The sequence below is a fragment of the Hirundo rustica genome, chromosome 21 (genome assembly GCF_015227805.2).
Source record: "Hirundo rustica isolate bHirRus1 chromosome 21, bHirRus1.pri.v3, whole genome shotgun sequence".
Taxonomy (NCBI): Eukaryota; Metazoa; Chordata; class Aves; order Passeriformes; family Hirundinidae; genus Hirundo; species Hirundo rustica.
In genome coordinates, this window is record NC_053470.1 from 5,865,545 (window position 1) to 5,893,414 (window position 27,870).

Here is a 27,870-nt window from a genome sequence, read left to right on the forward strand (position 1 = left end):
GGCACATGCATGACTGTAAATAAAATTTACATTTTAGTCATGAATGGCTATGTTTATTCCTCACAAATGACATCTTACTATGCACATCATACTTTACGTGATGAAGAACAACCCAGGGTGATCAGTGTTGACTGAAAACACATGAGACTTTTGGGAGTTTATCCCACAGGATCCCCCCAGCAGCAGCATCCAGGGAACGTGCAGTGAGGATGGTGACACAGCTCCAGGGCCCTGCTGCACCTACAGAACCTTGCTGAGAGGTTTCAGAATAGCACAAAAGTTGCTCCTCTATGTGTCCATCTTGAGTTTCTGACAGCTGCAGAAAAGGCATTTTTCACTGCACTGAGGAATGCTGGACAAAATGGTGACTGACCTTAATTAAACCCATTAGCTCATCGTACCTGTTAAAATCTTTGATCCATGTAAACTGGCTTTTAATCTTTCCTATAATCATGATTTCTGTAATTTCTTTCCAATATTTTTTCCTATAATAATCAGTCCCTGATGCAGCTCTCTCTAAACAGTAAAATGAACTTCATTTATCTCATAAAAATCCTTATCTCCAAACATAAATTGTGTTGATGGTAAATATCCCACTAAGAGAGAGAGTGGAAATAAAAAGTAAAATGAGACTGCATTCAGCTCTCTGTGTGAATGAAGCTAGCTAATACATTTCTTTATAACTGCACAAATACCTTATTGGGAGGGCCTTTTTTTGTTTTAGCTTCATTTTTCCAACTTTTCTGTCTCCAGACATGTCTGTTTCCTCTGGGGGATTTTCCCACAAGGTTCATCCTGTGTCTTGTTTGCTCATTAACAGCAGGCATGAGAGGAGCCCAAGCACGGGTGTGACAAACCTCCGCTGCTGTGCTCGACAGCTTCAGGTGTAGAGAGGTCCAGAAGAACACTGGAATAAAAGCAAAACAAAACAATGCAAAAAGAAAAACCCCAGCTCAGTTCACTCCTCAACATTTCTGCCAGCTTTGCTGTATATTTAATAATTAAATCTAACAAAGTCTTGTGCTGCTGTGAGACACTACCAAGCATAGGCACTGTGAAGTCTAACAGGATCAAGGGAAGAAATTTTGTTAAAAATGCAATCTGGCGTTATTAGAATTAACTATATCCTTCTCCTCCTTCAGGTGCAATGCTTGGCAACTATGGCATTATGTTTTAATGATTAATTAATTGGCTGATTCTCTGGGCTTTTTATGGAAAGACACTTTAGGGCTTGATGAATTTTTAGGGGGTGAAAAGGCAAAGAGAAAGCACATTTCTGATTCCTCTATGAATCAGTAAGAATTCATTCTTTGTATTGTTGGCACAACATTGTGTATTAAAAGACAAATCATCGGGGACAGGGAGCTGATGTTTCAGTAGACCACCTCTTTGAAGCTGGCTTTTTAAGAGTGATAAAACACCTTCCCTCAAGAAAACAATTGTTTCTCATACTTTCCAAGAACTTGTTGGAAAGAGAAGTGAATGCATGAAACATAAATCATAAGAGCAAGCCAACCCAGAGAGCCAGAACTCCATTTCTCTGATAATTACATCAAATACCAGAAGAGAAACCTTGTTTAACCAGAGCCAGTTCATTCCAAGCAAGAGAATAGAATGGATAATGAAAGAGCAAAATTATTAAAAGAATAGTACTGAAATTTAGTGTAGAAACTGAGATCACTTCAGGACAACTTCAAACTCTTCCTCACCTATTCACAGACCACCAGATTCCTCCACCACTGTTGCTGTGGGCTCTCAGATCTGCCTGCTCAACTGCTTTACCCTTAAAACCTCCAGCCGTAGCTGTTTCACCTTCTCATATATTCTACAGTTCTCTTTGGAGTGACTTCCTTAAAATCCAGAAGAGCAAGAGAAACATCTTAATGATTTCCCAGCAGCTTCCTGTACATCACAAACATCCCTGCTCCAACATTAGGGGGTTTGTTTGCATCAGTGCAGCCCTATGGTTGAATCTCTAATGCACCTTTGCTTCATTACCAGGGTGAAATAGGAAAACCCACATCTCCTTCACTTTTGATCCCTTCTATCGAGCAGTACAGGATCAGACTTGCTTCTTTTTCTTACCACTCCTTCAGGAGAATGTGTTTATATGAGCAAACTTTAGCTGCTGTGATTACAAAGCAGCAGAGCTCCTGCACAGGTGCCACATGCCAGCACGATGCTCTCTGAAAGAGCTTCTGCCTGATGTGCAAATAAGCCCTGGGAACTCAGAGATGGGCTGCAGAGCTGGCATTGTAATTGTGGCTGAATTGCTCTGCCCTGCTGCTGTTATCATCCTGATCAGCCCAAGGATATCCTCGTGGAGGCTGTGCTGTTTAATATCCCAAACCTTTTAACGTGGTAATGTAATATATTCCAGCTACAGGTTTTCACAATATTATGGAGTACCATCTCAGTAATGATTCAATAAAGGGAATTTTTTCTGCATGGTCACGTCACCTGTGACAGGGAAAACTACAGCACCAACAAGTGAACAACCTAGGGTCAAAACCATGCATTTCAAACAACTGAGATCATCTGTTATAGTATGCCAAGTCTCAAGAAAACACATGCTTTCAACCTAACAGGGCAAAGGTACTGTTACTGGGATGCTAGTTCAGGCAAAAAGAAAACAAGATCTTCACAGGTGATACACTTAGCTGAGTTTTGAAGAGCTTCCACTGAGAATTAACAACATACCTGCATTGGTGATCTTAAGTACTCCTCCAGGTTTGCAGGAGAATCAATTTGAAAATAGAAGTATCTGGTTAGGTGTTAAAAGAGTGACTTACTTGCTTGGAAGAAAATATTTTTAGTGACACAAACGCATTTGACATTTCCTGGTAGGAACACTATTTATCTTTTAAAAGATAAAAAAACAAACATATATCATATTTTATGTGCCTGTTTACCAAAACATAATCTGAGGGTAGAGGAAGAGATGCATTGCTCTGTGGCATGACTCAGGCTCTTCAGTGAACACCTACAACTGCTGTTTGATGAATATTCAAAATTTCCTCCCAGATCTGCAGTGGACACTGGATTTTCAAAGTCATATTTTGATGGAATCTGTTCCCTTGCCACAGACACGGAACAGATCTTTTCAATAAATGGTTTAAGATTTTACACTGAACAACACACATTTGGGAAAAGTGGAGTGTGTATAGTATAAGGATTTAGATATTGTAAGGACTTACTTCCCAATTTCTTACTTTAAGTAAAATCTTTATGAAATTGGCCTTTTTCTTTAAGAGTGTCCGGTTTCCTTATTGATTTCTGCCTCTTCTGTTTCAAACTTCAGATAGCTCAAAAGCCTTAATATTTTGGCTGCTCTGGGCCAGGGAAGGTCTGAGGTGACAGCAGATCAATGCAACATGCTGTAATGTTTTCAGCGCAGACAGAACTTTCCTGCCTTTCCTTCCACATCTGCCACATTACTGCTCATCTGGCACAGAGGCTGGAGATTGCAGCTACCTGCAGACAAAGCAAGACAGCATTTTGGGCAGGGTCCACACTGTGTGTGGCTGAGATTTGGGAAGTAAAACTACAGGCACAGATAAAAAAGGCTCTGTGGTTGTATTTCCTTCCAACAAAAATGCTGCTGTAAAGTGCCTAGTGAAAAGGGGCACGACAAAATATGTGTATAAGGAAAGGAGTATTGCAATGAGAAGATAAGCAAGTGAAAAAATAGCCCAACCAACCAACAAAAGAAGCAAAAAAAGTCCCTTACACCAAAATCTTAGCTTGGTGTCATCCCACATCACTAACAAACATCCAGTCTCACCAAAAATGATCAGTTTCACTCTGAAGACGCACATCTCTGAACTCTTGATATATATATAACTAAACTCAGTTCCTGGTCAGGCCAGACACTTCCTACTTTAGGAGGTGTCCTAAAGTAGTCCGTCCCCTCAGATTTATAAAATATGCTATTATAACAGGAATACTGCAAACAGGTACCCATCAAGACAAACACACTCAGAAGTAAGTGGAGTAGAATCTGTCAAGTGGCTCAATGGACTAATTATTATTAGTCCATTATATTATTATTCAAGATATTAAACGCTGGAGAAAATAAGTGGTATTTGTGCAAGACTTCAAGGACTTCCCAAAAGCACTAAAGCATGTTCTTTCTTCAGCTCATCATTCTGCTGCCGCATCAGGCAGCAAAAAGGAGAAGATGCATCACTAATGCAAAGGTAGATTTCACTAATGCTACGCTCTTAGCAATGTCAGGGACTCAGGATGAAACAGCAGAAGAAATAAATTACAAATATTTAGTAATTCATTGAAATAATACTGCACTATTCTTTCAAGAGCAAAAGACCATCAGCACTGCAGCAAATTTTCTAGGAAGCACTAAAAAGCTAAACAAAGTTATAGCAGAGCAAAATGAGAACTGTGACTTACCTGATTAAAGTGTAGTTACTGGTTTAGATAACCCTATTTTCTTGGGAAATTTGTTGCACTAATCATCAGTCACTTCATTCTTTTCCATTCATTTAATTTTTTAACAAACCTATGCAAAGTACACGATCACTTCCCTCCATCAGAAAGCAAGTCCTACTTTGAGCCGCTGAAGCAAAAACCTACAATACAGAGAAAGTGGCAATACATTGTTTAATAATGTCTTGGAACAGCTTGTCTTTATGACCCAATCCCCTCAGCAGTGAGCAGGCTGTGACAGAAGTGTGCAACACAGCAAGAACAATCACTTGGGGTGAAGCTGAAACTCCATCAGGTCATGACAACAGCAACAGGGCAGCAAAACTTCCTTGATGCCCCTCCGAGAGGAGCTGGCATCTGCTTCCCCTGTGAGGTGCCACTGCCCGCGCCTAGAGCAAACTCTCCTCCACTGAGATCACCTTTGGAGCATGTCACAGCTGATGGCTCTCACCCTGCCCTCCCCTGGCTGCAGCCCAGCTAGGAATACTCTAGAGCTGTGGGAACACACACACATCCCTAACCTGAATGTTGGCCTCCATTGCACAGATGAGCAGAATCCAGTTACAAACACAGAGCTGAGGGTTTTTGCAAGCTATCAGCAATGCAACTATCTCTTTTGTGGCAAACTGAACATGGCAAAGGAAATGCATGTATTTTGTAAGAAGCAACCTAGCAGGGAACGATAAATATGCACTAAATTTGTTCAGGATAAAACAACATTTTACCTACAAAATAGTAGGTCCTCATCTTCTCAAAGTGACTTTTGATTTACTCAGCCATAAACCTGAAGTGCAATAGAAGAGTTCAATTTTGTAGACATATCAGCTATGCTATAACCCAATAATGTAACTGTACCACAGGTATTCAATTTTTTTTTTTTTTTTTTCAGTCCAAACACCATATTTTTTGTTTTCCATTTCAATACAGACAGACAGGGATGGATTATTACAATTGTAAGTCTGCAGCACACATCCTGTGTGGTAGCATGCAATAAAGATTTTTTTTTTCCTTTTTTTCCTGTGTATGTGCAGCTCCATGGCCAATTATTTGTGTCAAAATGACAGTACAGTGAGTTTCTACAGCATTACCTATGCTGCAAAATCCTCTGGTACAAGTGATTTTCATGCTCTTTGAAATCTGCGGTTGGTTAAGGGATATGGTAAAAATGCATGACTGAAAAATGCTTTCAGAGATTTATAATCTATTACTTGGATGCTGAGGCACATCTCAGCGGCAGAAATAGGGCATCTGATGCCCTTCAGCTACTCTGAGATCACACAGAGCTCCTGCCTGAACATATCCATAAGGCTCACAACTGACTTCCTGAAATTCAAGAGCAAGCAGAATTAATATGGAGTCTGCCTCTTCTGGCTGATGATGTACTGCAGAATTTCTTTGACTTCAGCTCTCTGTGGACAACTAGCCAGCAGTATAACTCACTCTCTTTTCACCACAGTGATGGACGTGTGTCTGTGGTCCAGACAATGAAAACTGAAAATGCACCTTTCAGCATTTGTTCCGCACCTTCCTCACGTACCTTTACGTGTTCTCTGCGAAAGTGAGTGCACAGGACAAGATTAATGACACCGTGACTGAGACTTCACCATTGCCAAACACTCGATGTCAGTAAGATTCGATGGGCTTGAAAAGAAAATTAAAATCACCAGCAAACCAGGAGTTCTGCCTTTCAACCTTTATAGCGCCAGGTCGAGTCTCTCTCAGCGTGTAATTCGAGTGCCAGCATACTTCAGACACAAACTAAAATTCTACATCAGCATTACTCAGGAATTTTAGTACTAATGCTCAAGCAAGAGCAACAGGAAAAGATTTATATTCAGATTCAAATGGTTGTATAAGAGACACAACTATAATCAAACTCTAGCATAGACATTCATTAGCAATTACATTTTTTACACAGTTTTCTAAAAAAGTAAGTCATGAAAATCAAAAGAACATAATTAAGAGCAACATTCAAACAAGGCCTTTTATTTGCATCTAGTCAACATTTCTGACATACATAATTGCAGGCCTTAATAAATATGATTTGATTTATTAAAGATGCATAAAATAAGTGTGATGGATATCATTCTGGTTCAATTTCTTTCTGGAGAACAAAATGTATTTAAAATCAATTAGGCAAGGGACGAGTTGGTATAGGGAGCCCATAAAGAGATGCATCAGTACAGAACTATTAATTGGAAATAATATTCCTTTTAACTCAGCTCCTTAATTATAATTTTTTTCATAAATTAATACTGTCATATTTTAAACACATGCATTTTTACATTTGCAAATATTTCACAAATTTTGAAAATAATAATACATCATAGTAATCTTAATTAGCTCATTTTTGCTATACTTTAACTCCATTTTCTTTGGATATACTGTCTTTTTCTTCTTTTTCCACCATCTGCCATAAGCATTTTCAAAAAGGGACACAATGAAAGGCACAGAGTGGACAGAAACACTTTTCACTAGAGCTTTATACTAACACCTCAGGAGAAACTTTTAATTAAAACAGAAGCTCCAGATGTCGCCATCTTGACCAGAAAAGCTCTCATTTCAGACTTTTGTCTTTACCAAAGCCAGTCAGGAAAACAAGCTATCTTTGCTTTTGATAAATACAATTTTATCCATCCCTAAAGCTCAGGGGGGTGACACCGCCCCTCCAAAAACCTGGGGCTGCCCTGAGAGCTCAGAAAGCCTCGTTAGGCCTCGTTAGGCCTCGTTAGGCCTGGCCTTGGTGGGCAGGCCCAGGCCGCGCTCCCCTCACAAACTCTCTCTGCTCCCAGCAGTTCCTGCTGCCTAACGAGCTCCTGGGCTTTAATCAACAGCCTTGCAGGCTGATCTTTCTTCCCCAAATAACAACCCAAGAGGGAAAACATTGCTTGTTGTTCAACTTCCAAGGAAAGTTATCGACCCAAACCGACCCCGCGATGGAAAATTACTGTGACCGAAGCCCTCTGTCTTGGGGGCCTGTAAACACTGAGCTACAAACCACTGGTTGTTTTCTGATTCATGTAAAAACTCAATTAAAAAAACCCAAAACAGCTACGCTTTTTAACACACATGCTAATGGACCCACGTCTACGAAACCGGTAGTAGAACATTTTTGACTTTCATGTTCTAAGAGGCCAAAGGCTCAAGGGACCTGAACGATTAGCAAGAAAGTCTTCTTCAGATAAGCATGAAGCACACAGGAGATGTGAAAAAATAGGCAGGGCCTGAAGAAGCCATTTGACTTGAGGTGAGAGGACAGTACATCATCATCCCTTCTCCTCTCCCACCTTCATTTCCTAAGGCACCACTGAATTTCCATCAGGCTAGGACCTACGTATCCACAAACTATATCCCTCTGCTACCTAGGGAAGCCCCATCACTGGCAGATGTGTCTCAGTGTAATATAAACTGCTCTTGTTGAATATACGGAAGTCAAAAAAATGAAAAAGCCCAAAACCAAGCCAACAGGTTTTTTTCCTCATTGGCTAAACAAAAACAAATCCAAAACTATTATTTGTTTCTAAGAAGCATGTCTGAATACATAAAAGCAGACTATTTTTCAGTAAGGAAATGCCATTTTTATTAAGTAATATTTCAGAGATTTGTACAAGTTGTTTCTTCAAATTCACGCTCTCTGGCCAAGTTTGACAAATTCCTTGAAATGGTAATTTTTCAACTGTCTGTTTATTGAATGTAGAGGTCAATGGTTAGAGGGATGAATAACCTTGATTAGGTTTCCCTGCTGTCAAATAGCACATTAGATGGAGTTCCTAAATTCCTGATTATCCAAGAACTGTAGATCAAGTTAACTCCTCCTCCTGCACCACTAACAAAAAAAAAAAAAAAAAAAAAAAAAAAAAAAAAAAAGAAAGGGAAAGGAGGGGGAGGTTTTAAAACACTTTTTTTTTTTTTTTTCAAACTCACGATTTTCTGGGGAGAAAAAAGGAATTGAGGAAACCAGAAAAACCCTGGGGTATTTTAATTATTTTTTATCGTGAGGTTGGAAATGCTGAATCACTTCTGTTCTCTATATCTGTGGCAGCAAACAGAACACGTGCTTATGAATTTCACAAGGAAGACACTAGAAGTCTTATACTGACAGATGCTGAAGCACCTCATTTTACTCCTGTTAGTCCTGGAATTGGAAAGGGACAAGTTGTGATAGAAATGCTGGCTCCAGGCATCCGAGCTTAGATCCAGAAATTCTAGTCACAAAGGTAATAGTCATTTGACAAGAATCAAAGCTTCTTAATTTAGGCTTGATACCAAGTCCATTTGACTTGATTTTATCTGGTCCTGGTCAGAAAACACCATGCAGCACTGTTTTATGTGATTTTGTACGGCTGGATCTCACCCAGCCTGAACATCTCTGCTCTGAGCTAATGCTCATGGCGCACCAGAGTCTGTCTGATTACTTACTGGAAGCACACAGGAACTGGAAAAGTTCTACTGGTTGGGGAAAGCAAAGGACGGAGCAATTTTAAGCACAAAATAGCATTGATCCGTCAGATGTCTGCAGAATCACACCAAAATATAGTCCTGTCATTTTTTGGACACATACATGTCCTACTTTCCTCTTAAACCCATAATCAGCCTGAGTTCTGGCATGAGCTTTGAAGAGGACAGAATCTCAAAAACTATTCCAAGCATTTTACAAAATGAGAGCATTTTACAGGATGCTCTCCAGAGGAGCTCCTTAACACTGACACTTCAGCAGTACAATTTTAGACTCTTAGTCAAATGTTTGGTCCGGTAGTGTGGAGGACAAGACACCTGTACAGGTCTCTGTGAGAGCATGGTGTTTGTGCCACTTGCTACTCTTTTTTATTATTATTATTCCTTCTCCTTATTTTCAATATTGTTTATTTTCAACAGCATTTTTGTATTTTTCCAGGAAGGCAGAAGCTATCACCAAGATAGGAATTTCTTAGTGTATTTATTATGTAGATTCTCTGAAAATACACAGTTCTTTGATGTAACTCAAGCTAGTCGAAGAGATAAGAGAAACAGATTGATACTGAGCTTTCTGAAGCCTGGGGAAGATGAAACAGATACAAATCAAAGAGCAAACATTGTCCTCTGTGATTCTGGCTTCTTCTGCAGGAGCCTCCCTCATGCATTATCACCAAAATGCATGTTTGAGGTACATGCTCTACACTTATTTGAAATTTTCAAATTAAAAACAATTGGTAAAAATAGCACTAAGTACTGAGCAATAATATAACTGTATCTGACTATTGAAGAGCACTTGATTGCTCATTCCTCCTCACTTCATCATCTAATTCCCCGTCATCAGGGGAGTTCTTAGAGGAGCCTGGGTCACGAGACTAGCTCATGAGACCGATCCAGATACCGAAATTATAAAACTGTGATAAAAAATATAAAGCTCATCTGTGCTAGGAAAGGACTGGACTTGACAGTGACCATGGCTCTTCAGTCTTATTTTATCCTTTGGAAGAATCACTCAACCATAAGGAAAAAGCAACAGCTGGAACAAAGCAGCCATAAGAAAGTAAAACTCTATGGGTAAGACACTGAAAAAACCACTGTTAGAAGAAACATCATCATATTTCATCAGTTTTCATGAATATTCAGTACAGTAAGAAATTCAGTAAGGAATTACTCAGCGGTGCTCTGGGAATAGCAGAAATAGTTCTGTAAGTATTCCAGGAGAAGAACAATTTGGCATGCATTATGTAAAAGAAACTTCAAGTAATCTTTTAGTCTGAAAGTACTGGCAGACTTCCAAGGATCAAATATTTGGGTAAAACCATGTGCCTAGGGACTGATCAAGGCTATACTTTTAATGATAAAATCTGACCATTGTGAAGACTAATTACTATAGGCTTAAAAAAAAAAAAAAATAGAAAAGCAAGTGCTGCCAGGCTGTGAATAAAGAAGCTACAGATTTATCTGCCTATGCAAAGGACAATTATTCTTACTTTTCTGGACATGAAGTTAGGAAAAATATTGGCGTATACTTGCAAGGAGATAAAATAAGAACTGTGATGCAGGCTGTTAATTATAATCCTTCTTGACACATATGACTACACCGCATTTTTGAGACTGTTAGTGACAGCACTGACATCATGATAAAAGCATAGTGTTCTCCTTAGAGATTCTGGCTTTTTAGTTTGTAAGAAAGAACACAATGGTAGTAAGACACAAATCTTAATGAGAAAAGGAAAAAAATTCTGTCCTTATGCCATAAATACAACACCATCATTTTTAACCTCCAAAAGCTTCTAGTAAATTACTTAATGGTTTCTTTCGTAGGAAATAATGAAACAAACAGAATTACAAGGAGTTTTCCAGCTAGAATGATCCTGGTATCCAAACTCCTTAAATTCTCCCATTTTTCTGCAAGAAAACGAATAAACAAACAAATTTTTAAAAAGGCATAATATTTGACTTACTCGAGAATGTAACGGGTTTAATCCTGATCCTCTTCAGTTCTCAGCTTTTACAGAAATAACACTAAATGCATATTAAATCTTGACACTTATCTGTACTGGAAAGAATCAAGGTCCAGGCAAAACAGTCTCAACAAATGATCCCTCATAAATTCCTGACAGACTCCTCTGACAGCGTACACTGAGCAGCCCTTAAGAGAAAGATTTATCCAACTGGGGACCCTTCCATGCATGGAAAAAGAGAGGGAACTGGACCCTTGAAAAGAATCAAGCCCGGCATATGTGGTAGTCACCAAAGGTCACAGGACAAATGACACAATTAAATCAGAAAATTGAATTGTACATGAGATTAAAGTAATCTCGGTGTTATAACAAGAGCTGCTGTGCAGTGTCAGGCCAAAGGGCCAACACCTGTGAGAGTTGCCAATAGGGAACGTCCAGAGAAGAGCAGGGCAATGGCAATGTCTCCATGTGTGGGCACGATTACTGTATGGCTGAGCAGCTGATAGCATGTGGAGCTAAAAAAAATAAAATTATTTGGTATAGGATTATGCCTTTGCTAAGGTTAAAACAGGCATCCCCCAAGCCTGCCACTTCCTGCCTCTCTCTCACCCTTCCTAAATACAGACCTAACCAAAATACAGCCTGCAGGTAAGCGAGCTGATCTGTCACAGTGTGTTTGTGACACCCTGCACTACAGCACGGCACTGGCAGGGAGGACACCTCAGCAAGGTGCACGTCACAGACTCCTGATGCGGAGGAGCATCAGCCCACAGGTGACCCTGGGCACTGGCTGGGCACCGTGTCTCCACCAGCCCCTCCTGATGACAAACTGCGAGAATTTGTATGAGCAAAACCTACAAAAAGGCTGAGATCAAAGCCCCTTCAAGGGACTCATGATTATTTTTCAGTTTGAGGAGTCTCATTTATGTCTTTCTGTTTCTTTGACTTTGTGTTGTAGTGTTCAGTGGAATGCAACATATCAGAGCTGGGTATAAATAGGATGTGTCAGCCCTTTAAAATCTGGTGGCTTTGACAATTGGGGAAAGCATTTTGAATTACAGTTCCACAGATTTGCAACACTAACAGACAAAAAATGAAAAAAAAAAAAAGTCAATAATGTCGATATTTACTGCTCAAGAGGGCAGATAGCAGAAATTGCCTACATTCTGATACAGGGGCAGCCCAAGAGACCAGCTCCTCCTCCTAGCAAAATTCTGTATCATAGGGAAGGTGGAAAAACATGGTAACCTTGACCAAAAAAGTGATAGATTAAATATACTTACCTATTTCAAGATCTTTTGGATATATCAAGATTTATCACAAACCACTTCTCAGTGCTGGAAAAGAATGCAAGAACCACTCTGTGTTTTGTGACTGTCTTCTGGACTCAGAAAGAGGATGTAGATTCTACTAGAATGAAATATTTGATTTCTTAATTCAAAATACCAGAAATGTTTTTTCATTTTGAAGCTATCTTTCCTTTTCAGTTAAGTTGTCCCTCATGGTTTTGCTTTTTAAATAGCAAGGAAAAGCATATTTTAGGTGAAACCCTTTGGTCTTGGTTCCTCATCAAATTACAGGATATTTAGACATGCTTGGTAGACAAATACCTGTTATTTGTATGGTCCTGTTGAGGCAGTGAGGTCCAAAACTAGGCCAGTATTTTGTTCATATAATTAACAGTTACTATGTTTCCCATCAGGGTCTGTTCTTCGAGCTATAAACTTCATTTAGTGATAAATTAACATGCAGATTAGGATATACCTTAGCTACTGGGCTATCACAGTAGTTCTCTCCTAGCCATAACTATTGGTAAAGAAAACTGAGACATTAAAAAAAATCCAAGTAGAGAAAAAAAAAAGAATATCAGTCCTCGAAGTAAACTGTGCTTCTCTCATATAATACCTTACTCATGGGGCACTTATAATCAAAGAATAACAATGCCAAAGAAATTTACTACATATGTGAATATCTGATGCTGAAAAGAAAACTGATTGATAAGAACAATATTGAGATTTAAAATCACCTAATCACAATCAGTAACTTCTAGTCTGTAATCTGCCTTCACTAACAAATGCATACGAAGAGAAGTCAAAATTACACAAGATCGTTCACAGGAACATGCACTGAGAATCAAAACACAATGGCAAAAGCTTCGGGGCACATTTCTTTAAATATTAAACAGATAAAAATTCAAGTGTCAGAAGTCCAGACAAAAGCATATTATGCTCCACAAGAATTGAACTTTTGAACATTTGAACTTTTTGTGACAGAGTGGCTTGCTTTCAGATGTGTGAAAAGTTTTTTCTCTGCCAGCAACGATTCTCCTCTGAAATAATTTCTAATGCTTCACTGGGGGTAGAAGGTCAAATATTCACACTGGGGAACCAGAGAACTGTAGCTTGTCCCTTCAACCTTTTCCCCAAAGTTTTTGGGGAAAAAAAACTTCTGTAGCTACTTCTCACCATCCTGTAATAAGTAAGTAACAACACTTACCTGCCTTTTGAAGATATTTTCCAAGTGGACAACATTGAGATATAACCCTAATGTCATCAACAGAAATACAGTTAAAAATTCCTTTTATTGTACTAATAAATGTCTGAATTTTAAACCAAATAATTTTATTCAAAATATAAAGCCTATGGATGCCTACATGAAGTTCTTTTGACTTCCCCCTGCTGAGAAATACAAATGTGACACACAAACTGTGTCAACATCTCCTTTTTTTTTCTAGACAGCGAGCTTTTTAAGGCAAGCTGCCTCAGAGGCTGAAGGACCTGGAGTTCAGTGTGGGTAACAGAGCTTCCTAAATGCCAGGAGATGCTGTCAACAACACCTGGGAGACCCAACAGTGAGGCAGCAAGACACACATCTGCACACACTTTGGTCACACCAAGCAACGTGAGTAGTTACAGACAGCTTTCAACTACGGCTTGCCTAAGCATCAAAAAAGATAAAAATTAAACCCAGGAGTAAATTGTAAAGTGTGTGGGATTGGTGACAGCCAGAAACAGCTTGGTTAAGGACCAAAAATTAGTGTATTGTCTGTGGCACTTTCTGGAGGAAGTATTCATAGCTGTCAATCACTTCTGATTGTCTTAACAACCCGAATGTGTTTGAGTTTGGAAACGAAAACATTTAAGCAAATCAGAAATGGAAGTGCTATTCAAAGCAGTAAAACACCATGACTAATGTGTCCTTTGCTAAGAACATCACCTTCAGAAAAGGCAAAAAAGGAATCAGAGATACACAAACTGATTTTATGATCCTTATTTTATGCAGAAGGACATGAGTGTCTTTTGAAGCTGAAAATTATTCCAATCAAGCTATTATTACCTGTTTTCATCCTAAATCAATTTCCTCCTTAGGCTTTAGCTGAAATCAGTGAGGTAATAAACGTCAGACCTGTAAATTCAACAGGAGAGAACGTTCATAAGCATTTGTTCCTTAAAAAGATTTATTACAAATGCTGGCTTTTTTCCCTGAAAGCCTGATGATGGATGTGCCAAGGTTCATAGCTGTGCCTGACGAGGGTGGACAACGTAAAACAAAAGAAACTGCGCCCTTGCAGATGAAAGGCAAAGAGCCAAGCTTAACCTCTTGGAAAATAATTACAGCTCATGTACAAAGACAGCTACAAGTTACTTTGTTATGGTATTAAAAGGTTGGTGATGCTACTGAACAGTACCCACTTTCCCCAGGAAAAGAAAGCACAGCAGATTGCCAGACCCTGGATTCTAACAGAAGCCTCTAGAGCAATGTGGCAATCCAGAGAGGCAACCTTCACACTCTGTACAGGAATTTCTCTTGAGATAAATCAGAATAATTTGGAGGGTTTGCTTACTCTTAAAAAAAAAAAAATCTAAACAACACAAAAGCAAACCAAAAAACCAAACCCCACCCAACCAAAAAGACCACACCACACTGCAAAACCAAACAAAAATAAAAACCCCAACAAAACCCACTTACTATTGACCAGGGTAAACACTTTTTTTATCTAATTGAAATTGAACATGTACCAGTATGCAGAATGGAACCCATGGCAAGTCCCCACCAGCACTTTTATAATCTGCAGGCACAGTTTGAAATTGCCTTTTTATAACCACAACTGCCCTTCTAGCAGAAGGCTTCAGAGTTCTGCTGGTTTCCTTGGCAACTATTAAGTAATGCAAGAAAGATACAACATAGAAAAAATTATATTTTACCCAAACCTTTTTCCAGTAACTGTTAATTCCCCTCTCATATCAAAGGGAATTTTACAAAAGCATTTTTCCTCCCGTGTCAAGAGTGGCGAGAACAACAGATAACACAAAACTTTACCACGGTAAAGGCCATTTCATACCTCTTTAACCATCACATCTGACTGCCTGGACTAGTACAAAACAAACGTTAACCTTTTCAAGAAGTTTTCTGCTTTTCATCTGTGCAGGCAAGCGCTGTTGTGTTTCCGGGGAGATCAAGGCAGGGAGTTCAAGCAAAATGCAGATCCTTCTCCGGGTTCAGCTCTTGACCTTTTTGTCACCAGCCTCGTCTCCTGCTCCGGAACACACGGCACTTCAGCAGTGGGGAGCAAAAAGCACACTCCACAAGAGGCAATTCAGGCTGATTCAACAGGACTGAGGTGGGGACTTCCCTGTTTATTCGCCCTCATTATTATTCTTACACAAACTATTAAGTCTGTGGGATAAAGCCCGTACAGGGAAATTCACTCAGCAACATTTTTGTTCAATTGTTGTGATGATTTTTTCAAGAAATAACACCTTCCTTGAACTTTGCCTTTACTTTTACTAAAAAAAACCACAAAAAACAACCAAACAAAAAACCCAGCACTTCAGGACTGCAACTTTAGTAATTATTATTATAATCATCAATATGATTATTACTAATAACAATAACAGATGTGATGATATTTAGATCAAACCAGCAATTTTTGAGGGACAAAAAATGTTCAATCTTGGGTAAAAACTATTTACGACACGGATTTTACCCCTGGAAACAATGATGTCAGGCATTTAGCTCAGTTTCAGTAATTCTATTTCTTAGTAACAGGAAGTGCTTCAATGAATTTAACTTTGTTAAGTGGAGACAAGCCTTGTTTTGAAAGTTATTCAATGCATCTGGAAGATGACTAATAAAAAAAAAAAAGAGGAAAAAAAAGAGGCATTTACTAATGCCCTAGAAATTGCTCATCCTCTTGAACTAAAAATACTGAGTATATTGAGACGGTTGAAGATTTAAAAGGAATTGCTCACAGAACAGGAAGAAAAGTGGAACTGCCAGATTATGTTTAAGAGTATCCCCAAGGCTGGACAGCAGGAGCACAGCAGAAAGCAAAGAGAGACACCAGGCACTAACAGAAACAAGGATATAATGACTAATGCTCATCAAGAACATTTCATTCTCAGTGTATTCCTGAACCAAAAGCATCTCTTCCTGGGGATCTCTGGAGTTGGAATGATTCAGTCTCTGCTTGATGGACGAATTTACATATGGGCAATTTCCCTTTAATTAATGCATCTGGAAATGCATTGACATTCCAAATATGATTTTTTTTTTTTTTTTTAATAGTTCTGTAAATCTCAGCAGAACTACAAACCAAGACTTGGGGAGGGAAGGGTTAATTCTGGCTGTTAATTTTGGTGCCTGGGAATCAGAATTCCTAAATGGCCACTGGAAGAATGATCCAGGCCATGGGCTTAAGAGTTCCTGCCCCTCCCGATGCAAGATGTGTGAGACAGAAAGCTGCTTTCACCCCGTGTCAAAGCTCTGACAATTTCTGTGCTTTCCTTGGTTGGGGCGTGCATGAGTGTGTGTTTGTGTGTGTGTAAAAACACCACTGACCTCAGCACTTGTGAGGGCACATCAAATAACACCTCGCTAACCTTTGCAGTGAAGGAACTGTTTAAGGCAGCAGCAAACAAAAACCAGCCTGATCTGTTTGGAGGTACTGAGACAGCGTAGAGCTGTTTTCTGTAAATATTTGAGTAGCCTGAATTCGGTGGCTCTCCCAGTCCTAACTCCAGTTCTGACCTAGTTGGGTAGGAGCCTTGTGCATGCCCAGGAAGGGCAGACAGAAACGTCAGTACTGGGGGGTGCCCTTGTCACACACCAGAGACTGCAGCAGAGGCAGGTTGGGCAAAATGCCCAAAGCCAAGGACAGCAGGACATCAATAGGAACTGAATTGGGATTCACCCATTAACATGCTAAAAGATAACTTCCTCATGTTCTCTGTCATTAGCTTTACTTGGCTAATGACACGGTTTTTCAACACTAATGTCTCTTACTTCTTTAACCACAAAAGAAAAGGCTTCATTGAAAATAGAAGATTCTGTTTTGCTCTGAGAGATGCAGGTCCACCAGCAGAGGCAGGAGGAATAAAGGTCACAGGAGACATAATAAGAAATCATGTGTCAACTCTGTAGGGTCGTGCTGCTATCCCAATTTCACTAGGGAGGGAAGGAAGCAGTAGGAACAGCATTTAACATGTAAATTACAGTCTTTAGTATAGCTACAATGAGAAAGAGCAGCGCAGTTACCATCAAGAAAAATGACTTGGTAAATCAAGATACACAGTTCTCAACAAGCAAGTTTCACACAAATTACATTGTGGAAGGACATACCAAGGCGCTGACTTTGGCATTACAGTTGAAAATCAAACAAGCAAAATTTTACTTTTAGCCCTCAAAACAAAATTAATTAAGATAAGAGCTATCACAGCATATACCATGATTAATTCCTTAAATGAGATCTGCCATAACACAGAAATAAACTCAGTTGAATGGAAAAAAAACAACACCTAAAGGAAATCTGCAAAAGTCATCTGCAATAGGGAAAAAACACATAAAGATAAAAACACTCTCCATGGCCAAGTTTTCCTCAGAACACATTACATAGAGCACATCAATTCATCAGCTTTGAGATTATGCACCAAATTTAATGTTTCATCCTTTACAAGAGGAGCTAAATTTCAGCAGACTCAGGTAGCGGTGCATTTTAGCGACAAGTAAAATGCAACAGAGATGTCCTGTAAATGTTACTCTATTACACAGTCAAATATTTTAGTCATAAAGTGCTGTCATAAGAGTGCTGTCATAAGAATTTATTTTTTCTTCCATGAAAAGCCTACTCAGGAGCATCTTGTGCCCTAATGCAGCACTGCCTCTATGGGCTTATTGCATTAACTCAAGTCACTGTTGTAATAAGCGTTCAGTTTAGCCTCTATAAATTCTGACACTAACTTAGACTGTAAAGAATTTTCCCATATTAAAACAGAAAATCTACTATTAATCACCAGATTATGCAAAATCATATTAATGGAAATATTTCTAAGTTTAGCCAGTGAATCACCAATGGAAATTGCATTAAGCTGAGATGAATATCATATCCAAACTGCTTCAGATTTCCTATTAAATTTAGTATTTGCTTACTAAAATTACTGTTTTAAATAACAGCATAATTAATTATTATAAGTATTATAAATAGTTATTATAAATAATAATAAACAGTATTAAACAATACTAATAAATAACGAATAATGTAGAAGCATAAATTTGAACACTGCTATTCTTAAGACACATCTTGTTTTCTGCAGGTTATTAAAGTGTTTCCAGTAGAGTGTCTTGCACAATATTAATTAAAATACACACCAGAACTCTTTCCTCTTAACTGAGCTCCTGTAAGAGAGTAGCTTCAAAGATATGTGATGTAATTTTCACCTATGAAAGAGTGACAATCCTCATGAATAAATACCTACAAATCTGCACACAAACCAGTTTCTGAGACACAGGCAGCTGGGGGTATAGGTTATACGAGGAACAGACAGCATTTATAACAAAAAAATATAATTATTGTCAACAGACCAAAGAGTGACTGCACAGTAATTTATTATAAAAGGGCATATTTGCTAATAAAATGCCAGAATGCATTAACCTCTACCAGAAAAAACAAGAGTACAAGTCTTGAAGCTTGTTAAAATCAGATGCTTTGATATTATATTTTTTTCAAACAGATCTATAATTTTACATTCTACTGTTGGAGAAAATAGAACAAGAAAGTGGATTTTATTTTTTCTGCTTTGATGATACTGAAAGATAACCCTGAAAATCAAAGGTTCACTTGAAAAGGTTCCTTTTTAATTCATATCAGGTTTCTTTTTTATTTTTTCTTGGGGGTAATGCCAAGCTATAATTTGTTCTTGCAGACAGGTTTTGGGCACTTTGATAAAAAGAGGGGAAAAACACCCCAAAGCCAGAAACAATTCCATTGGTAAGATTAGCTAAGATTGCTTTGGGGAAAAGCAAGATAATCACATTTCTGTCAGGAATTTCACTCAGTGTATGTAAATATGCTGAATGGCACAAATCAACAACCCCTCCTTTCACACAGATGGATCAAAACACAGCAGAGTTCTACTGAATGAGTTACAAAATTCACCTAGACATGTGTGATCCTACATGTCCCTGGAATTTCTGGACATCAATCTAATCCCAAAACCATGCAGCCCCTCTGCATTTCAACCATCTCATGCAGAACAGATGAACCCTCCCGAAGTTTTGTCTTTCAGTCTCCACCTCCCTTGTCCTCTATCTCTTCTCTGGACCCATTCCATTACCAGCTCTTTTTTCAAGCTGTATAACTTGAGTATTAAAACATTAGCAGGTTCTTTAAGGTCCAACATCGCTGCTTTCCCATTTCTCCTGGAAACCCCTTCCTTAGCCCATGACAGAATTACATGTAGTGTTCCTACAGCTAAACCAGACTGACAGCTGCGGCCATTCTGTCACTAAAATTTGCTGTTTGATCTCCTGAGCCATTGATAACCTCTAGAAGAAATAGCCATGATTTTCCCAGGTAATACGATACTGATACATTACTGAATTTTAATATCATTCATCACTCTGTCTTTCAAAGTTGTGCAGGACTGTACAAAACAATAATTCTTCCTCTACACACGATTTCCAACTTTGTGCTCGCTGCACTTTTAGTGCTTTGTGCTACAGCTCTCCAAAGAAAATACTGGACAGTGCTCACCTCATGAAAAATCTTTCAAAAGTTTCACTAATAATTCACTAATAATTCTATTACCTTTCAAGTAAATGAGATTCAAATTCTCCCTCACACACTAATCCAGGTTAACAGGTTGCAATTACGCTTTGTACTACTTGCAATTTTAATTACATGATTCATTACTGCCATCAATACTTGTGTTCTGCACTACTGAATCCATTTTCTATTTTTGCAACAAAGGGACTGGATGCACATTTAGAAATATAAAATAAAGTAAAATAAAATACCCAACAATTAATGTGCTAACTTTTCTGGAAGGGGGGGTGGGACGAGGAACAAAAGTGAGAACAATTAAACAAGATTTGAACATAAACAATTAGAAGAACAATATTATCACCACGTAACCTTGCAAAGAAGATATAGCAGAAAACTTTAATAGCAGAAAAGTTCTATATTCTTCTTCATGACTTCAGGTTACAGTCCCAAGATCATAACATACCTAAGATTTATTCCAGTCGCCATTTTTATCTTAATTATCACCCTCTAAAATGTTTCACGTGCAGATTTATTTCATGTTGTTGATATGCTATGTCCTCACAGTTTCTTTCAGGCTCAATACAGGAATTACTCCTGATGGGCTCCTCTGCCATTGCAGTGCCTGGCTGATGGCAGCACCTGAATTCTGAATTTTCGTCCCCAGTGAATTATAACTGAATTTCCATGCCAGTTTCAATGCCACCAGGTTATGACATCACCTACTTAACTGAAATCGTGATTTCTGTTCTCCCACTAAATCCCTGCCCTCTTTCCAGCACATATATATACATACACCAAGTAGTATAACTAACTGCACAAGTTATGATTTTTCATTTAAAAAAGGCCAAAGCAGGTCAGTGTAAAAGATTTTAGCTCCATAAAAAGCATCTGTATTTTTTTTTCCAAAAAATCAGATAATTGTTCACGGTTTAAATCACTGATAAAATCAATGTCAGTTTCCTACAGCCCTTGCAAACCAAGACATTCAGATAAAACTGGATTATCTGAAAGTCCATGTTTCTTTCTAACCACTGAGTAAATTAAGTTACAGGGGAGTTATTGACTCCTGAGACAATAGCTGAGACTCCAATTTCTTCCTTCGAGTCACTCTTGGACTAGAATACTGTGATTTCAATCCGGCAGCTAAAGTTAAGGGTAGAACTGAGCACGGACATTGTTTTTTTCCAGGATAAACACTAAGAAATAATTTAGCAACTCCATGTTTCTGAGAGGTGAAACAAGTGGGGTCAGACTTACAAATGTATAATGTAGACACCAATCTTCAAATTTGATGGAAATAAGAAACCTAAAATCATGTGCATCTGTCCTTAACATTTAAAAACAAGGGGTATGACAATAACAACAAATGAAAACCAAGCACAGCTAATGAAGTTCCAGATATGTAGTGCCAGCAGATGAAAAGGATGAGGCAGGAAATCATTTATCCAGCAAAGTTTGACTTTAGACATGCTCTTCAAATACTGAAAATACAGGAACAAACTAAAACAGAATGTCATCCTACACTGCATGAGTTACAGGGTCAATATTGGAACTGCTGGGGGAAATCCAGCCTGGGTTATGCAGAGGGTCAGACTTTGAGATTAGAATGGTCCCTTCTGATTTTCAGATCTATCAAGCTATGAATAATTTAAATAACTTTCCAGGAGGAACAGAGAAACTGGAGTTTAACAGCTGAGCAGACAAAAAAAAACCCCAAACATATATATATCCTCCTTCCCACCAACTAAATTTAAGTAATACTCACAAACTTGGAAAAAAAAAAAAAAAATTAAACAGCAAATAGCAATTTTCACATCTTTCCCATAGTCACTATATCTGATTTTGGTGTTTCAATCTACTTACTTTAGAGATTCATTCAAGAATGCAGCTGCATGGAAACCTGACCAAAACAGGAAATTCCCCTTGGCTGAAGATTTTTCCTCTGTTTGCAAATAGACACAGTAAAATTAACTGTGGAATGGCTTATTTGGTGATTGAGTTACAGATTCTTGGCCCTCAGAACACAAAGCCATGGTTACAACATCCACTTTAAGCTGGCATTAGCCCAGGATGCTGCTGGAGAGGAGCATCCCTGCAGACATCCAGAGCAGCCTCCCGTCACAGCTCCACAGTGCAGCTCACCAAGTGAGCACAACAGAGCCAGGGACATCCTGTAGCCGTGGAAATTGGAAGAGAGGGCTGAATTTAGGTCAGATTTAAGCAATGTTCTGGGTCTCTAGCAGCTCAGCTGGCTGAGGAGCCCAAGGTGATGGCTCAAAGAACAGGAATATTTGCTTTCTCACTTGTATTAACTCTCATTCTTCAACTCGAGCAGTGGATGGAGCGACCTCAAAAGGTCATTCCTTTTGTTCTAGTGACCCAAAGATTCAGTTTAGCAATTCCTCCATTACAATTCACACTGCATCATTGCAGACACCCAGAAAGCAAGCTGCTGAATACAAACATCTGAATTAAAGAAAACAAAATCAAACCATCAATAAAGCCTTTAAATGCAAACGTTACGAGAAAACAAACATTCCCATCTTCGTTCTCCAAAGGAACTCTCACTTCTGTGTTCTTAGGAATTCTACCAAATAACATAGGTTTTTAAACTATATTCATATCATAATTAAAAGAATAATGTCCTCTGTGGGGGAACAAACACTTAAAAAGCAGTGTATTTTGACCCTGAAAATTTACTGCACAAACCAGTAAAGATTAAGATAACTTTTTCCTCTCAGCCTTTAAAGGACATAAAACAACTGAAATAGCTTTCTCAGGATCCAATTTGGATCTAAGTTATTGATCATTGCTATAAAAAAGAATGTCACGAAAGACCTCCAGGATCTCCACAAAGCACTTAAAAGTCTCTTAAACTACAAAACTGAGAAACATCTGGCAAAACATGAGAACTGTATTAATGTGTTCATCAGATCTTTAGGCATTTCTTATATATTCTTTTTTTCCAACTCACCAAGAAGCTGTGAAACCCTCCTGTCTCTACAGCTCCTGGCCCTTCTGTCAGAACATTTCTGGGAAGACAGAGAGGAGGCATCAGCTCTGATCTGAAACGGCTTCCAGTTTATTATCACTATTTCCATGACCAAAATACTTAATCAGGCCTCGACCACTGTACCAGTTTGCATAGATGGCAGAAAACATGGTCCTGATGTTACATCAAATCTCCAGAATGTTTTATTTTCACAGCATTTTTATGTCCTCATGAGCTCCTCTAGACCCCTCTACTCCGTGTTTGTCAGGCCATCCATCATTCAGTGATGAAATAAAACTGGGTACTGGTTCCCGTGGCCTTGATTTTTCACAAAATTTATTTTGACATGCACACAGGAAGTAAACATTATCTGGGAGATTAAATATAAATAAAAGTCCCCTTTTGCTCCACAAATATAACTTATAAAGGGAATCAGCAGTATTTCCTCAGCTTCTGAGAAATAAAAATTTACCCACAAATCTGCCAGTTTAAAACCAGAATACTGCTTGCTGCAGTCTTTCATCTATTTCTATTCACAGTTGTTAATTTTTAAAGAGACCAAAACAGCAAGAGGACAGAACAGTCAACTCCGTCACATTCAGAGGAAAAACACATTAGTCACCTCCTGAAGTGTGGCTCCTTATTCCAGCCTCCTTTGGCTTGTTCAGCAGTCAGTGCTCTGATTTTTCTCTCTGGCCCAGATGCTGTGCCTCCCTCTCCATCTCAGCGAACCACGCTCGTGCTTCATCCTGCCAGAGGGAAGCAAAAGAGGAATATTCTCCCCAATGTCCCCCCAGCACAGAAACTCAGCCTTCCCAGCCACCAGCTGATTTCCTGGTTCTTACAGATCCTAGGGATTCATCTCTGCAAACACGAACACACGTAGGAATCAGAGCCATGGATCTTCTGTCCCAGAAATGTGGCAAACACTGCATAAAAATGCCACAATAAACACCACAATTTCTCCCATCCTGCAAAGGGAGGGACAGGAGATGTCTTTGGACTTGTCTCAGCAATGGTGTAGACACTGCAGAACCCTTTCTTAATGATCTCCAAACCCTTCTTTGCTTTCATGACAGAAAGCTCTTCATTTAAAAATCTGGAATTTATATGGAAGGACTGAGGTCATTCCTCCAGACCTGACAGTGTGTAAAGCCTGATGGACTTCCTTCACAGGAGTAGGTTTACTTTCATGAGTAAAATTTTAGAAACAGATTTTCCTGAGCCTCATTTTCGTCTTTCAAAGTCAAGACTTCCACATGAATGCAGTAATGCTTTTAGCTAAGTATTCAGATGTTTATAATTCAGGGAATGTTATGTGCAATAAAGGCACAAAAAAGGCTGGAATGCCCAGACAACATTTTCTAATGAGCTGTAATGGGTCTTTCTTTTTCAGCACTTTCCCCCATTATATTTTTTATAATTATAAGCCTGGTTTTGATAATAAAGGAGCTGTCCTAGAGGTTTGATCTCCTAGATATGTTATCTTTTATTATAAACAGTATCTCTTCCTCCCTTCCCCCTCCTGTGACTCTCCCACATGTTATCAGGTCTGCCCACCCGTCTTTCCCTACTTTCTTCCCAATTCTTCACCTGGCAGTGGTCTCCCCGAGCTGTTCCAAGCTCTTTCTCCACTGAGGGTTTGCTATTTCTTGAATTATTACTGCGATAAAGAAAAACATCCCTGCAGAAATCTTTTAACATTGGAAGAGTAGCTGCCTCGTAATACCTGAAAATAAAGAATGCACAAAAAAAATATTGCCTCATAAATGACAAAACATTTGTCACTGCACAAAACACCAACGCTGCAAACTTCTTCCTGCTGCCCAGCTCTGCCTGCTGAGCGTGGTGCCACATGGGCTGGTGTTGGAGCCCAGGGCATTCCTTGGGCTGCCCTGGAAGGTCAGAGACCTGCACAGGGGGGTCTGGGACCCTGGCCCAGAGCCCAGAGGGACATTGGCTTTGATCCCCGTCCATGGGAAAGGCTTCCTGCACTGCGGGAAGGATTGCAGGCCACAAGAGTGTGAAAGAACGGAGTTTAGCTCATCACAGGGTGAGAAAACAGTAGGTTTGGGTTTTTAGTATGGAAGTGAATGGGGGCAAGATGGAGGATTTGGGGCGTTGTCTCCTGCTTCTTCTTTCTTCTTCCCTCACTCCATTTTCTGCAGAGACGGTGGCACAAAGTAGTTTAAAGAGATTGGGTCAAAGTAGGGATGACCTGTTTAGTATAAGTGATAGGTATTGGCAAATAATGATAAAAAAAGAACACGTAACAATTAGTATAAAAGATAAGGACAGCCCAGTGCGGGAGGAGTCGAGGAGTCGCCAGATGCCCGAGCAGCTGCACAGACCTTTGTGGGGCACTGAGAAAATTGTAAGATAAACAATAAACAGAGCGCGCAACCTTGAAAATCAGACCCTGAAGACTCCGTCTCTTTCTTGCGTCTGGCTCAGAGCTTTGCAGAAGGCAAAAAGACTCTAAAACCACCTGAATCTCGGAAAAGAAACCGAGAGGCTGGGACATCCCCTGGGTCACCCGGGGTCAGCTGTCCTGCCTGTGTCCCCTCCCAGCTCCCTGTGGAGCCTCTTGCTGGTGGGGTGGGTGAGGAGCAGGAAAGGCCTTGGCTCTGGGTAAGAGCTGCTCAGTGACAGCAAAACCAGCCCTGAATTATCAGCACAAATCCAAACCACAGCCCCACACCGGTCGCTACAGGAACAGTTAACTTTACCCCAATCAAAACCTGCAAAGGGTTTTTACAGAGAAAGAAAAAAAAAAAGAAAAATAAAATAAATAAATAAATGTATTTATGCTTAGAAATTATAATGTAGTATGTAAATAGTGTTTGAGAACAATTCTGATAACATTTTAAATTTAAATTATATCGTTGATACACTTAACTACAATCCAATAAACTTCCTGATGTGGATTGTTTGGATTGTTATCTTACTCACTGACTGTGCAGAATTATGCAGGGAGTAGAAGATCATTTTGTGAATATGAATAAGTGAGTGAAATATAAACTGAACCTTTGCATTTGCAACCCGCTTAATTCAATTCAAGCAGAAATTACTTGTATACTTTCAAAATAATCAAAGTGGAATAACAGTTGCTACAGAACGGAAGTATTTTACAGAATCATCAAAAGGGGAGAAACCAAATAAGAGATTTCTTTTTTTGACTATCAGTTTCAAGATGAGAACTACTTTAAGTACTCTCTAAATAAATTAATCATTATGTGAGATCACATGAGAGAATGGCACCAGAGCTGAAAGGGACCAACAATTTATTAGTTGAAATATTACCTGTCACAACAAAGAACAATATAGCATTCTAGTTACATAAAAATACCACAGAAAGGAACTGTGGTTTGAAAATCATTGCACTGTAGATAAAACAAAATAAAGCTATAAATGAGCAAAAGAGAAAGGTTGTTTTGATCTCCTAGACAACAAAGTTGAAAGCTGTTTTTCTTTTTTTACAGCGATCACCTGATTACATGATTATTACGCAAGAAAAACCTACATCATACACTACCTTTACATCTGACGTGACCTTCCATCCTTTAAACCCCAAATAAATCATTTTAAGGATCTTCCAGAAACTGTGAGGTGGAGGTACCCTATAGACTGCCCAGCTGTATTTCATTTGTTTGGCCCACGGAGGTTGTAAACATCTGATGCAGAATCTGCCATGAGATAATGAGTGTTAGGACAATGACAATTTCTATTTTTTTTACCACTACCAAAGTTTTGTCTTGGGTCTACAGCACAGATGAAAATTACTGAGGATTTATATGGCCAGCTAAGAAAAAATTAGTTTTTCCTTTGTCTGAAATACCCCTTGTTCACCAAAAAGCAGAAGCCAGGCTCTCAGGCATGAATAAAACCAGATTGCACACTAGCAATAAATACTTGCTCCTTTTCCCAGAGATTTAGATAATCCACATGCAGAGATGGATTTATGGAAGGGAGACAAGGAGATACAGATGCTGAGCTCTCTTTGTCTCCCTGCCCAGACTGCAGAGCTGGGAACTCCCTGTTTATCATCCCCTGGTCTCTCCTGCTTCCATCCAGACCTTCTGGAAAGAGAGCAGCAGAGTTGGTGCTTGTCTCTATCCAACCACACAGCTGAGCAGGGCTGCAAAATCATGGCGCTGTCATTCACAGCCAGGCTGCAGCCACTTCATCTTCATTAAAAACAGATCTAATTTCTAATTTCAATTGGTACAACATCCTCTGATAAGCACTGAGTCTCCCAGGTACGAGTACCCCCTAAATCTGCACCTGAAAAACATCACACAAAGCTTCTTTAATAGTATATTAATATTTCATATTAATATTCCTCATTCCTTTGTAATTAGCTGTAAAACTTTTACCTCAAAGAAGAAACACTGCAAATCTTGGAGTACAAACAACTAGAGGAGGAGTCTTCAATTCCTGTGTATGCCTGCTTCCACATTTGGCCTCTGCTCTTTTATTCTAAGTGACAATTATAGCAAAAATAGTTTTTCCCTTTGTTTGAGATAGATGATGAGGATCGTTGTTGCCGGAGAACAGTCTTATTGCAATGGCATAATTAGATCTGACTAAAAATCTCTCCCAGCTTGCTGCATCCTGCTACCTAAAATTCAACCCTTAGGTAAAAAAAATGAAGTTTTTCTGCTAAAAAGGCAATGTAGACATATGCTTTCCAAATTTCATCTTCTGCAAAGATCATATATCTGTTACCCACACAGTCCTCTTCCATTTTTTCTTTCTGGGTGCATTTCAAAATGTCATTTATCACACAGCTTTCCAGCTTGGCTATTTGCTGGCCAAGTGAGCATCTTGTTCCACATATTCTTTTTTTTTTTTTTTTCCCTGTTGAGATAATCTGAACACTCTTTCTAATTTTCCTCAAGTTTGTGTAGAAATGTCAATATTAGAAGCTCATTTTTTTTATCCACAATTAATTAGACATAAGGCAGCTTCAT

At 39.0% G+C, this 27,870-nt stretch overlaps 1 long non-coding RNA gene across 1 annotated transcript; it reads right to left on the reverse strand.

Moving 5' to 3' along the window:
* Positions 1-22,879: 22,879 nt before the first annotated feature.
* LOC120762149 (uncharacterized) lies at positions 22,880-24,605 on the reverse strand. Its single transcript, XR_005703843.1, has 3 exons — positions 24,491-24,605; positions 23,520-23,646; positions 22,880-22,937 (listed from the first exon to the last, which is right to left on the reverse strand). It is a non-coding gene; the product is annotated as an uncharacterized LOC120762149 (long non-coding RNA).
* Positions 24,606-27,870: the final 3,265 nt, after the last annotated feature.